We start from the raw sequence: 10,525 nt of genomic DNA on the forward strand, positions 1-10,525 counted from the left end.
GATAAGACATGTTCAAATGCAAAATACAAAGGATGAATTAGTTGAGTTCATTGAAGCAGAGAAAATTCAAGAGGTACCTGGCGACTCTGGATCATTCTACCTTGAATATGAGTCGGATTCACAAAGAGGTAGTAATACTTTGGCAACCCTTGAAGATCCTGCATGTGCGATCCTTACAAGGAATCAACAAACTTCCCAGTCTTCCCCTTTCATGAACCCTTCTGGAGGTAATTTCAAAGGTAAAGATCTCGCAAATAATAGCTTTCCCTCTCATTCAAAGACTCCTAAAGTTAGGATTTTGCAAAGGAATCATGAAGATAAAAATATCTCTTCTTCTTCCTCCTCCTTTGACATCATTGAATTTTGTAAAGCTTCTACTGTTCAACTTTCCACTACTGAATATTTGAAACTGAACCCAAAAGAACTAGATAAGCTAGTCAAGTATGTAAAAGGAGACTCTTCTTCGGAGTCCTCAGTGCATGAATGTGTGGGGAGTAGTGATTTGTTTTCCTGCTAAAAAACCTTCATTTGTTCTGTGTCCATCTAATTATTTGGTTAATCCCTGTGCTTTCCATAATGTTGAAGATAGGATTGATGTTGATTTTTTGAAACCTGAGCCTTTCTACATATCCCTCCTCCTGGATGGTCAAAAGCTTAGTAATTGCATAATAGATTCAGGGGCATCAGACAACATAATGCCTTCATCTGTTGCTAGGTCTTTAGGTTTAACTCTCACAAAAACATTTGGGAGATGCTATTCAATGGATGGGAAACAAGTCCCTCTTATTGGACAGGTAAAGGATGTTCAGGCAGTGCTAGCAACATGCCCTGATAAAAGAGTAAAATTGACTATCTTGGTTCCTGACATTCCTGCAAGTTACGGGATACTCTTGAGTAGAAATTTTTGTAAGGACCTTGGAGGTGAAATCAAGATGGACTGGTCGGAGGCTATTATCCCCCTTGGAAAATAGAAAATTAAGCTTGAACCCGAGCCGAAAAAAAAGCACAATGTCTTTCCTTCTGATAACCCTAAAGCCCAAATTCTGTTTCAAGAATGCGAGTTTGGAAACTATCTCATCCTTGCACCTGACAAAAAAGAACCTAAAGAAGCAGTTGACGAACTTGGCGGGTTGTGGCAGATGGAATTCGATGGAAGTTGCGCCAACTCTAGCTCTGGAGCAAAGGTAGTTTTACTATCGCCTAATGGTAACATTTTTCCTTTCTCTTTCAAGTTGGATTTTAAGAATACTAATATTACTGTGGAGTATGAGGCATTATTATTAGGATTAAATGAGACCAAATGTGAAGGTATTAAATTGCTCAAAGTTAAAGGTGATGCATAATTGATTGTCAGACAGGTGAGAAATGTCTATACAGTTAAGAATGATAGATTAAGACATATAGAAATAGGGTTTGGGATGAGATAGAATTCTTTGATGCCTTCTTGATTGAAGCCATACCAAGGGATCAAAACAGTAGGGCAGATTCATTGGCCATTTCAGCTTCCCTTTTGTTACCACATCCAGACTTTAAGGATGATTCATATAGGATTGAAATGATTTATAGGCCTAGTGTACCTGATAATATAAACCATTGGCAAGTATTTGATACAAATGCTCAGATCAAAGACTTTCTGGAATGTGTTCATTCATTTTACCAATCATATTTTGAAGGTTCTGAAAATAACTATAAGGAGTTTAGTCCAGACTCGGATGTTGATCCTACAAATAGTTTTATTTAGCTTAAAGGCAACAAAATTCCAAAAGGACTAGTGACTATGGAGAGGTTTTTCACCCGGGATGATGCGTTCGTAAGCAAGAAAGCCCCCGAGGATTACAGGAAAGGAAGTTGTGAGAAGATTAACCTGGGAGATGAATCCAACCCTAAAGTGGTAACAATTGGCAAGTGTTGTTCTCCGGAGGAAAAATGAATTCTTGGCACACTACTGAAACAATACATTGATGTATTTGCTTGGTCCTATGATGATCTGAAGGAGTTTAGGGATGGGCATTTTTAGCATCAGATTCCATTGAAGCCAAGTGTCTCTCCCTTCAGACAAAAATTGAGAAATTTCAACCCTATAATGGCAAACGCTATCTTTAAAGAGGTTGATAAAATGCTTAAAGCCATAATCATATATCCAATTCATCATTCTAACTAGGTAGCCAACATTGTGCCCATGAGGAAGAAGAATGGGGAGATTTGTATTTATGTGGATTTCCGTAATTTGAATCAGGCAAGTCTTAAGGACAACTACACCTTACCCAATATGGATCATATTCTGCAGACGGTATCTGGGTCAGAAATGATGTCGATGTTGGATAGTTTTTCTGGTTACAATCAGATTAGTGTTGCAAAGAATGAACAACACAAGACAACATTCATCACTCCATGGGGAACATTCACATATAACCGTATGCCTTTCGGTTTAATAAATGCCGAAGCCACCTTTCAAAGGGCTATGGATTCCTCTTTTAAGGATTTTCGAGACAAAATTATTGTTGTTTACCTGGATGACCTGACAGTATTTTCTAAAGAGAGGAGGAATCATCTCAAGGATCTAAGGGTAGTTCTGCAGCGTTGTCGAGAGCATGGAATCTCCCTAAACCCAAAGAAGTCAGTTTTCTGTGTAACGGAGGGCAAATTACTGGGACACATTGTTTCAAAAGGAGTCAAGATTGATCTTGAGAGAGTTAATGCAATTCAACGTCTTAGTTTACCTTCAAATAGGACTGGAGTAAGGTCTTTCTTTGGTCAATTGAATTTCTTAAGGAGGTTCATTCCGGAGTTTGCAGAAACTACCAAACACATTATCAACTTGTTAAGTGAAAAGCATCCTTTCAAAAGGACTGAGGAGGCCAAAGAAGCTTTCGAAAGAATCAAGGGTTCAGTTGCTAATGCACCAACTCTCATCAACCCGGATTTCAAAAAGAATTTCATTATATATTGCTATGCCTCCAAACATACGATGTCTGGAATACTGTTGCAAATGGATGAATCTGGGGCTGAAGCACCTATAGTGTTCATGAGTGTTCCACTCAAGAAGCATGAGCTTAAGTATTCACTTTTGGAGAAACACGCCTTTGTTGTGATCAAGGCTGTGAAACAATTTTGATATTACATTCTGCACTCTCACTCTTTGGTTTTTGTTCCAGACTCCGCAGTGAAAAGCATTTTAACTCAGCAAGAGGTTGGACTCAATAAAAGAGCAACTTGGGTAACAAAAATCTAGGAATATGATCTAGACATTTACCCTACAAAGACAGTCAAAGGACAAGGCTTATGTAGGTTAATAACAGAAAATGAGATGGAAACAGTAACATAATTACCATTGACTCTGTTCATTGGATTACAGGATACCTGGTTTTCTGATGTGGCCTACTATTTGACTTATGGAAGCTGCCCAAGTCATCTGTCAGCAAAGGAACAAAGGAATCTTAAGTTAAAGGCTGCTAAGTATGTTATTAGGTAGGATGTCTTGTACAAAAAAGGTTTGGATGGAACATACTTGAGGTGTGTGGATAAGCCTCAACAGCAAAAGCTTCTGGAAGTCTATCATGATGAAGCCTATGGTGGACACTTCTCATCCTCTGTCACTGCTTTCAAAATTTTAAGGAATTGCTTTTATTGGGCCAGCATGTTTTGAGATGCGTATATTTATGTAAAAGAATGTGAGAAATGCCAACTCTTTTCTGGAAGCCACATTTAGCGGCTCTGCCTTTAAGGCCTGTGGTAATTGATGAACCTTTCAGACAGTGGGGAATTGATTTCATTGGGCCGATAAACCCTCATTCCAGTGCTGGTCATATGTACATTTTGACAACAATTGACTATTTTACCAAGTGGGTGGAGGCCATTCCCACTAAAAAGGCAAACTCAGAGGTCGTGTGTAACTTTCTCAAAGATTGCATCCTGGTCCGTTTCGGGGTCCCTCAAAAGATTGTTGCAGATAACACATCATATTTCTCCTCTGAAGAACTAACCATGTTCTGCTATGAACATCAGATTACTCTCTCACATTCTTCTGATTACTTTCCACAAGGTAATGGATTGACAAAATCGAGCAACAAGAACCTGGTTGCGATTATGAAAAAGCTGGTGGATGAAAATGCTCGAAACTGGCATAAGAAGGTATATGAAGCTTTGTGGGCAGACAGAATCATGCCAAAAAGAGCCATTGGAATGGCATCTTTTGAGCTTGTGTATGGGATCGGCACAAAACTTTCTTTACCCTTGGAATTGTCAGCAGCCAAGCTATAGATAGTAGTAGAGGATTCTTTCTTTCAGAATGCTCTAGAGAAGAGGGTTATGTACCTAATGAAGCTGGAAGAAGAAAGAGAGATGTTGGTGGATAGAATTACAGAGCATTAGAGTAGGGTGAAGAAGATTTTTGACATGAGAGCTCATCCAAGAGGTTTCCTTGAAGGAGATGAGGTACTGTTATGGGATAAATGGAAGGAACCAAAGGGTGCGCATGGTAAATTTGACTCATTATGGAAAGGCCCATTCAGGATCTGTGAAGTGTTGGGACAAAATGCTTTTAGACTGAGCTATTCTGATGGAACGCTTATGCCCTATACTTATAATGGGCAAGATCTCAAGCTTTACAAACTGTGAGTCCTGTGGTCAAGAATTTCAATATATAGTAGCTTAGGTGTTTTGTTTTAAGTGTCTGTTTAGGTGTGAGTCCCCTTTATTCCCCTATTTACTTTTGGTCCTGCGAAACTAGAGATTTAGAGTTCTTTGCATTCTTCTTCACAAACTGCAATCCCCAGTCAGAGCCAATGTTACCACGTCATTCTTCCTTCGTAATAAGAACAAATTCCTTTTTAAAAATACCTTACGGAGTCCTAGTCTTTCTTGTAATACCTTGGTTCAAGCCTTTAGTCCGTTTGTAAATCGTCTTTCAATAAAAAATGTCAAGTTTTAGTAATTGGTTGAACTCTGTGAACACTTTGAACCATCTTGAACCGAGTTCAACAGGTTCATTTAGGTTCCACAGGTTCCTAGGTGTTCAGGGGATTTTTCATACTAACATTTTCTTCAGGTATTTTGTAGCGGCTCTTTAAGGGTTTTTTTGGGTTCGGTGACATGTTACGTCATCTCTCTCTAGGCATTGAACTCATTGAACTGAGTTCAAAAGGTTCAAACGTGTTTAAGATGTTCAACATAGCACAAATGGTCAGCAGCTTGACATAATTCATACTCTCAGAAAGGATTTCTCCTGAGCGCAGTGTATGCCTTGAACTACTTGAACCCCAATGAAGTCTGTTCGGGATGTTCCTATGTGTTCAATGTTGGTGGGTCCCATGGGTTAAATGATTTGATGGTGCATTGATTTCCAAATATGAGGAAGGTGAACCACATCTTAAGTGACGTCAATTGTTGGCTTTTCGAAGTAAGTAATCATTTCGGGAACTGGTGGTTACTTCAAAAATGCCACCATGCATTTAATGCATGCGTGCGATGTCCAATCCACAAACTTAACATACTCAAACTGACAATTGGAATTATTGCACTTAATATTTCTGTATCATTTCCCTCGATATAAGTTATGAAGGATTAACTCTCTGAAAAATTTGTTCCTCACTGCTACGTTGTTATTTTTCCTAGATAGAAGTTCTAATCGTCGGTAGTCATCTGGTTGCTCAGCTGTGAAGGTGAGTCTTTTTCTTGTTGTCTCCATTAATTGTTACCTATATTTCTTCTCTCATAATAGGGTTGCTACAATGAATTAAGGCTTATCACTTTGAATTATGAAGTCCACACTGCACTTGTTCGGGAATGTTTTTAGCCTTGCATGTACAGAGCCCATAGTTAGTGATACCAACCTTAAAGGGGAGAATCTTGAAGTTTAAAAAAAAAAGGGTATTCAAGGGAATTGATGGTTCTTTTGGTGTGGAGATTTTGAGTAGCAGTCTCATAGATGCAAGAGCTTTTCCCCCAACTATCCCTTGCCCAGAATTGGTTAGGGAATGTATTGCTAGGTATGATCCAGTCTCTGACACCATTAGAAGAGAGAATGGCGAAACCCTTCTTGCTATAAACCGTGAAGTAATTCCCTCTATCTTCAAGATACCTGATTACTAGTTCTCCAATTTTTCCCCTGCTCAGTCAATCACCGAGTTCAATGTGGACAGAACTGGACACTGAAATAATGTAGCAATATATTGGCTGGAAGTTCCTCAAAGGGGTGGTTCCAGGTTGCCAAAGAATCCCAATAAGAATCACATGCTGCCTCACATTCATGATGTCATGCTTTTGTTGCACCAATTCAGAGGCTCTGCAGAAGCCTACAGTTTCGACGATTGGATTTATTGCTATGTGTAGTTAGTACTAGAGGGAAAGCAATACCTTGATTGGGCAGAACTGATTGCCGATTCAATGAGGGAGCAACTGAGTATGGCTAAATAGTTTAAGCAAAATTTCTTCATGTCTTCGTATCTTGTATACTATTTGGCATGTGTCATGGAGATAGTTGGAATACCAAGATAGCTCACGGAGGAGGATGTTCCCGTGTACGATTTTTATCCCATGCTGCAAAAGGATAATGCCTTGCAGGATTTCAGAAGGGTACACAATGCTTTTCTAGGTAATTTGTGCTATGAATTAAAAAATGTGAAAACCAGAAGAATCTCCAAGGATGCGTAGATGTTGATAAAGAAGTTTGGTAGATTATTTATCCAGTTTCCTCATTTCTGTTATATAAGATTAGGTGACTTTGAAGAGGAACCCTTCAAACTCCCTCATTTTTGTTCAGATTGCTTTATTTTAGCGGAGATATGTAGGCAACTGACCTCTATGGTTAAAAAGGTGCAACCCAAGGATAAATGGGAGGGACATTTTCCCATCCAATTAGGTGTGTTGTCCTACAGTTCAATGTCGGATGCCTTAAGCATTGGAGCAAATCTCAAGAACTTCAATTTTCCCCTGTATCTTGAAAGAAAAGGTTTTGATAATAAGGGTTTTTCTTGAAGTCTTGGTCTAATGCCATATCTCCCAATGCCACAATTAGAGGACTTCTAGGAAGATTGTACTGATGAACTTAAGGTTTTCAAAAGGGGAAACATGGGGATGGTATTAGAACAAGTTATTTCACTTCAGGTAAAGCTGGACATTGAAGGACTCGAAGAGGATTATCTAGAACTGTTTGATCCTAGATACTTAGCTCGAGCAGAAACTGAGGTGCCTTCAATCAACTGGGATGAGGAAGAGGAAGATGATATACAACTAAGAACCAAAGGAGTCTCGGAGAGAACTATGGTGTGGGTTGCTAGGAAAAAAGCAACGAAATCAGGCGTCGAGTCTGATCCTGTGAGAAGTAATGAGGTTCCTCTGTATTCACCAAAGTGTTTTTTTAATAATGCTTCTATGCCTGTTCATGCAGGTAAAGATAAAAAGCTGTCTCAGGTTAGACACAAGCCTAATTCAGCTTTGGATTTCTATACTCCTCGACATACCCGGTCACAAAGTGCTGCTTAGAGAAGGATGGATCAAGCTAAAGATGCAGAGGTGAAAGATACGATTCTTGATGCCCAAATATTTGAAGTTGAAGACCTGGATAGTGATGTCACTAATGCCCTGGAGTCCCATGCGGTAACCGTTGCTATGACACCACCTTCCAAAGAGATCAAAGGAACAACCAGTTCCAGTGCAACTCCCAAGTGGTTAACCACTTTGGTAAACAAAAAGTGGAATTTCCTTCCTCTGACTATTCCAATTCAGGAGATGGTTGTGAAGTATACTGAGAAGGGACCCAAGCTAAAAAAGTTTAAAACAACTGCTCGCTAGGATAATGATGAAAGAATCAGAAAATGGGTCGCTGAAATTGCCTCATACAAGCCCAAGGATGAAAACAAGGAGGCCAGTGTAGATGATTTTGAGATCACTAAGGTGGAGCTAGGAAATATGAGTAGGGACTCAAACAATCATTTCTTCCAGGTATCAACAAATAAAATTCTCACCAGATCGGAGAAAGACGGGCGGGAAAAGAGAGAGCTAAAGCGACACATAAATATTCTTGCCCAGTTCATCTACAACATTGGTTGTTTTAGGGCACTCCCTATATGTCATGCTACGGAGAACTTTGACCCGACTTCACTAGAAAATAAAAAGTTAATGAGCCAGATTCAATGGGCCAAAATTATTGCAGAGGCTGTGGAGAGATGGATTGAAGGAATAGTCAATGACGAAGAGAAGTATATCACTGACTCGCGGAAGTTATGTGATGAAATACAGAGCCTCATCATAGAAGTTCAAAATTAGATTTTTCCATGGGTGAAAGAGGAACACAAATGGGAGAATGTCTTGTCGATGTTGACAAAAATAGAAGAGTATGGAGTTACCCGATTTCTGACAGAGCAGGCAATCAAATTGGTGACAGATGAATGTCAGCTCTTCATGTTGAAAAAGACTATAATGTGGTGGGTGCTTACCTTCAAGTCTGTGATCTCCAATGCTAAGACTTTTGTGTATGAACTCCGAGTCCTCCAATGCAGTATAGTTAATGAGAACAAGGTGGTTAACCTTGACCACGATTGGCAGTTGGGGATTTGCGGGTTGAACACGCAGGATGCGATTAAAGTTTTCCAAATATACATGGAGAAAATCAAAGCCAAGTTCAATTTCACTCCAGAGGATATAACACGGGTTGCTTGGATTGAGTGCATAACCTTTATTGGTAACGATTAGTTACCAAAACATGCCGAAAAGATGGTGAAGCACCGGTGGAACAAGGAAGCGACGAAGGCAAAGCTCAATGCGATGAAGGTCCATAACCAATCTATAATCTAGGAACTCACAACTGTCGATGACACCCAGGAAAGCGGAGAAGAAGATGATGATGGGAAAGCGGCATAATGCATTGATCCAGGCCTTTGTTTTTGTTTTTGTAATTTTCATGTTTATGCAAAGACTTTGGGACATCTGTCCCAATTATATCTTGTTAGTTTCATAACTATTTTGGGGGAGGTCGAGTTTTCAGGGAGACCTCCCCTATTCTAAAAACTATAAATTAAAGGAAGATAGATGGAATAGGGGTTAGATTATGTAAAGAATTTTAGTTAATTTTTGGTTTTATATTCCTTTGTTTTGTAAAAGTCATGTTGGGTGGAAGGAAGGATCAGATTTTCAAACCTGGAATTGGAAAGGATTTATAGATGTATTGTTGGGAGAAGGAAAATATGTGGGTTTTGAATTTGTGTAGACACATCTTTGCATATGTTTATCTAATCAAACAACAGTAATTACCTTTCTACTGTAGAAAATTATTATTTTTCTGGGACTCCTTCCTATGAGTGTTTGTTTTTACGAAAAGATTTATGCTTGAGAATAGATTTGGTTTCTCTTATTTGTTCTTTTCTTATCCTAATTGTTGGAATGGTGTTTTGAACTTTGTTTCAGTTACTTCCATCTCTTTTGTTGAAAAGGTTGGAAAGATATTTTTTTCTCTGAAATATGTGTGAAATATTGGCCTCTCATCCAAGAATGAAGTAGGCAGCCTTACATGCTTTCAGGTTAAAAGCATACTACTCAAATAAAATTTATTTTGATTATTCCCTAAATAACAAAAATAGGGAGCTATACCTATGGAAAATTTAGAGGGAAGTGGTTTATATAACACTTACCCAATTGTTTAGTTGAACACTTGTCTTTTAAAGAAGGTGATAGAGTTTGAAATTGATCATTTTTAAGAAAGGCAAAGTCCGTTCACTAACAAGATAGTGGATGTTCCAATCACATGACTGGTGAAAAAAAGAAATTTATTAAGTTTGAAGATTGGAGTGGAGGTTCTTTAATATTTGCAGATAACTCTTCCATCAAGATAAAAGGAAAAGGCACTCTGAACATAGATGGAAAAATGAAGGTACATGATGTATATTATGTGGAAGTTTAAATCATAATTTACTAAGTGTGAGTCAAATGTGTGACAAAGGATACAAATTCACTTTTGACTCTACCAGTTGCCATATAAGAAAATAAAGTATTAGTCAGATTGTAGCAGAAGGAAAAAGGACAGATATAAATGTTTACAATCTGAAGGAATGCTTTGAGTCCCAATGCATGATGAGACAAGTGGATGAGAGCTGGTTGTGGCACAGGAGATTAGGCCATATAAATTTTGATAATCTAGTTAAAGTAAACAAAAAGTGCTATGTGAGACATATACCACCAATCATCAAACTGGTAAGCACATTTTGTGATGAATGTGTAAGAGGAAAGTAGACTAAGGAGACCTTCAAGATTAAAGAATATAATACTTCAAGGCCACTTGAACTTGTGCATACAAATCTATGTGGACCAGCCAAAACAAGAGCTCTAGCTGGTGAAAGATACTTCATGCTCCTCATTGATGATTTCTCAAGAATGACATGGGTCACTTTCCTACATGACAAATCTCAAGCCTTTGAAAAATTCAAGATTTTCTGGAAGATTTTTGAGAGGGAAAGTGGATGCAAGCTGAAATGTCTAAGATTTGACTGGGGTGGAGAGTTCACATCAAATGAGTTTGAAGATTACTGTGAGA

This window comes from Cryptomeria japonica, chromosome 2 (genome assembly GCF_030272615.1).
Source record: "Cryptomeria japonica chromosome 2, Sugi_1.0, whole genome shotgun sequence".
Classification (NCBI taxonomy): Eukaryota; Viridiplantae; Streptophyta; class Pinopsida; order Cupressales; family Cupressaceae; genus Cryptomeria; species Cryptomeria japonica.